At 37.2% G+C, this 3577-nt stretch overlaps 2 protein-coding genes across 6 annotated transcripts in view; one reads left to right on the top strand and one right to left on the bottom strand.

The window, feature by feature from the left end:
• The window catches only part of LOC137623146 (uncharacterized), a 419809-nt gene that overhangs the window by 98917 nt on the left and 317315 nt on the right, over positions 1–3577 (bottom strand). The window lies entirely within an intron of this gene.
• Positions 1–3577, top strand: part of LOC137623145 (nucleolar and coiled-body phosphoprotein 1-like) — a 524118-nt gene that overhangs the window by 506291 nt on the left and 14250 nt on the right. The gene's annotated exons all lie outside the window — the stretch shown is intronic.

Here is a 3577-nt window from a genome sequence, read left to right as displayed (position 1 = left end):
ATACAACTAGATATAACATTTGAGGGATTTTAAAGGTATCTTTTAACACACACTCTCTCTCTCTCTCTCTCTCTCTCTCTCTCTCTCTCATCTGCTAATGTAGGCCATATATACTTTTTAATTAATGGTGATTTATGCTTGAAGAATTAATAGTGGTTCTCATGAATGCATACAATGTTTGAGTGATTTCAAAGGTACTTTTTAACTCTCTCTCTCTCTCTCTCTCTCTCTCTCTCTCTCTCTCTCATCTGCTACAGTAGGCCATATATCCTTTTTAATAAATGGTGATGTATGCTTGAAGAATTGATAGTGGTTCTCATGAATGCATATAATATTTGAGTGATTTCAAAGGTACCTTTTAACTCTCTCTCTCTCTCTCTCTCTCTCTCTCTCTCTCTCTCTCTCATGAAAGAAATATGATCTACCTCACAAACTGCAATGGACATGAACTATTCTAGTACGAAGTGGTATATGAATATCTTAACCAATTGATTTCCAGTTAAGAGTCCAGAGGACCTACAACTCCACCCACCTACCCTACCCCTACCCCTCCCCCCCCCTCCCCCCTCCCTCCCACCCCCCAGCAAAGGACCTCGAGTATATATGGGTCATTGTCACCAAGTCTCAGGGTCACTGCTCAAAGAGAATTCACCCAACTTGACCTTAGGTTTATCCTTTTAAATATTTAACTTGAAGGGCAAGCGACAAGAGCCTGATATTAACTGCATACTTAATCGTTCAGTTTGTTCGATATCCAAGTTATTTTTATTCCTACGTGTTCTATTCTTGATGACTACGAGGGATTTAAGAATGGGTTAACTGACAGATTTTACATATGTTAAAGTATTCTTACATTTTTTCATTCTATATAAGCCATCTGCATATAGGCTACTAGTGTACACGAGCCGTCAAAAATGACGTCTAGATATTTAAATATGTATGCACAAACACTAACGTACACACACAAACACACACACACACAGGTTCAACCCCCTTTCCTAACTATAGTCAGCTTTTTCGACAATTTGTGGGAGAGTGTGGTTTCCGAGTGTACCTCTCGGGGTGCCTCCTCTCACCAGGGCATGACTACTCTCCCCTCTCCCCTTTTGAGTGTGACAGGAATGAATATATATATATATATATATATGTATATATATACTGTATAAACATACATATATATATATATATATATAGATAGATAGTTACATACATATATATATATATATATATGTATGTTATATATATATATAGAAATATATATATATATATATATATATATAAAATAACAGCAACAAATGCAATGGGTTCAACAATTTCTAGTCCACTGCAAGACGAAGGCTTCAGACATGTCCATAGTCTTATTTGTGGTCTGGCCATTTTCATCACCGCACTGCCCACAACAGATAGGTGATGGTGGGAGACTAGTCTGATCGCTCGCACCATATCAACGTAGTGTGGGCAGCCGTGACTAGTGCAACTTTGCTGATCATGACGATACACAAAACCTTTCACCGTGTTAAGGTTTCCTGATTCAGAAAGGGGTGTATACTGTATATATATGTGTATATATATATATATATATATATATACATGTATATATATACATATATATATACATACATATATATATATATATATATGTATATATATATATATATATATCTGATCGCTCACACCAAACCAAACTAGTGTGGGTGGTTGAGACTAGTACAGCTGCGCTGATCATGACGATGCACAAACCCTTTCACCATGTTAAGGTATCCCAACTCAGAAAGGGGTGCGTACTGTATATATATGTATATATATATATATATATATATCTGATCGCTTACACCAAACCAACTTAATGTGGGCAGCCGTGACTAGTACAGCTTTGCTGATCAGGACGATACACAAACCGTTTCACCACGTTATGATATCCCCACTCAGAAAGGGGTGTACACTGTATATATATATATATATATATATCTGATCGCTCACCACAAAAACCAACCTAGTGTGGGTGGCCGTGACTAGTACAGCTTTGCTGATCATGACGATACACAAACCCTTTCACACGCATCAAGGTATCCCAACTCAGAAAGGGGTGCGTATTGTATTCATATATACATATATATATGTGTGTGTGTGTGTGTGTGTGTGTAATATTTCTATATCTTGCATCATCGAAACTTATCAATATCGATCACTAAATAGCCCACCTTCGTCACCTTGACTGCTCGGTCCAAACATGTCATGAGGACTAGTCGATGTCGGGGCAAACACACACACGTCAATCACGCCAGGAAATAGAATAGAAATTGCATGAGAGAAGCCTCTCGAAGTATTGAATAGTTGATGAAGTTTTTATACTTTGCTGACATCATTTTGAAGGAGATTGATCGCTCAATTTCTTAAGTAAATTTGCATGTAGTTGTGGTTATCTTAGATTATTAATGTTTTGAAGAATAATTTTCTCTGGTTATGAATATTTAATTTAGATATTGTATATAGATTTACTTATACGAATATGTCTCTTGTATATTTGATTATCTCTATTCTACTTGTTATTATATTATTCTCATTCATTTTCACCTCCGCCAACGAAGTTGGAAGGACGTTGTTTTACCCCCAGTCTGTGTCTTTGTGTGTTTTTTTTTTTTTTTTTTTTTTTTGTGAATATCTTCCTGACCACAATTTTAATCGTAGAGTAATGAAACTTGAAGGGATTAACATTAATGTAAAACGCTGGAAAATCACCAAATTTTGGAAGATCAAGGTCAAAGGTCAAGGTCACGGTCAAGTAAAATGTCCTATTCACGTAATCAGCCATAATTTGGACATCGTTCTCAGAGACTTCAAACTTGGTTCATATTTGAGTATATGAAAATCCACACCAATTAATACATGTTAAGGTCAATGGTCAAGGTTAAGAAATAAGCTGCCGTAGCGGAGGTCTGCAATATACTAAGTGCAATGATAACTGAATATTTGGTGATTGTTAATGTTTTTCGAGTTAAATTCTATTCAACAAATTCTACTATACATCGCCAGCCGTTTCTATCTTGAACTTTCAATTCAATACTTCTCCATTCATCATCTCCTACTCCCCATTTCATAGTCTTCAGCCATGTAGGCCTTGGTCTTCCTACTCTTCTAGTACCTTGTGGAGCCCAGATCATCTCCTCCTACGCCTATTGACGCAAAGGACTCGGTCAGATTTCGCCAGTGGTCTCTATCTTGAACTTTCAATTCAATACTTCTCCATTCATCATCTCCTACTCCCCATTTCATAGTCTTCAGCCATGTAGGCCTGGGTCTTCCAACTCTTCTAGTGCCTTGTGGAGCCCAGCTAAACATACGTTGAACTAAGAGTCCATCTATGTATCTATACTACTGCTAGAAAGTTATGGGGTCCTTTGACTGGCCAGACAGTACTACATTGGATCACTCTCTCTGGTTACGGTTCACTTTCCCTTTGCCTACATATTTTTAGCAGACTCTCCTCTGTCCTCATACACCTGACAACACTGAGATTACCAAAAAAATCTTCTTCACTCAAGGGGTTAATTACTGCACTGTAATTGTTCAGTGGCTA

Source organism: Palaemon carinicauda, chromosome 30, assembly GCF_036898095.1.
Source record: "Palaemon carinicauda isolate YSFRI2023 chromosome 30, ASM3689809v2, whole genome shotgun sequence".
Classification (NCBI taxonomy): domain Eukaryota; kingdom Metazoa; phylum Arthropoda; class Malacostraca; order Decapoda; family Palaemonidae; genus Palaemon; species Palaemon carinicauda.
This window is presented reverse-complemented; position numbering and strand designations above follow the sequence as displayed.